Source organism: Penaeus chinensis, chromosome 4 (assembly GCF_019202785.1).
Source record: "Penaeus chinensis breed Huanghai No. 1 chromosome 4, ASM1920278v2, whole genome shotgun sequence".
Lineage (NCBI taxonomy): Eukaryota > Metazoa > Arthropoda > Malacostraca > Decapoda > Penaeidae > Penaeus > Penaeus chinensis.
Genome location: NC_061822.1, coordinates 5,386,592 through 5,387,126, shown reverse-complemented (window position 1 = coordinate 5,387,126; position 535 = coordinate 5,386,592). Strand labels below are relative to the sequence as shown.

At 40.7% G+C, this 535-nt stretch overlaps 1 long non-coding RNA gene across 1 annotated transcript in view; it reads right to left on the bottom strand.

Moving 5' to 3' along the window:
• Nucleotides 1–216: 216 nt before the first annotated feature.
• Nucleotides 217–535, bottom strand: part of LOC125025128 — an 86,099-nt gene continuing 85,780 nt past the window's right edge. Inside the window, exon 3 of the long non-coding RNA XR_007114883.1 lies at nucleotides 217–328. This is a non-coding gene — a long non-coding RNA (uncharacterized LOC125025128). The remainder of the gene's footprint in view (nucleotides 329–535) is intronic.

The following is a 535-nucleotide window of genomic DNA, read 5'->3' as shown; positions in this document are numbered from 1 at the left end:
GAAATATAAAATAATAATTTACGACATCCGTGTAAAATAACACTCGAGATTGTGTTTGAAATACAGGAATAAATCGAAAAAATACTCCTCGTTTTCATCCCACCATTGTACTATCCCAAATAAACCAAAATGATCACCGCATTTGTCAAATAAACGATGGAAAAAAAATGATAATGACTCACCACGTCGATGATTTGTGTGAGCGCGAGGCCAAAGGTGATGTTGAGGGCGTCCGCTGCCTTGAAAGACGGTCTCACTGATTTGTCGTAGTTGCTCATGAGGTATCGAGTGAGACGGTACTCGGCCTCGTCTGCGCCGCTGGGAGACACTGCAAGAGGGAGAGAGAGAGAGAGATAGCGATTGGAATTGAGAGAATAGAATAAAAGATTATCATATAGCATAGCTTAGAGGAGGTTAGGAGAGAAAAAGAGTTTATGTTTGGACGCTTGGGAGAAAGAAAATTTGATTATGGTATACCTGTTAGGCAGGAGAAACAGATATTATGTTTGGGTGTTTGGGAGAGAGAAAGTGAGAT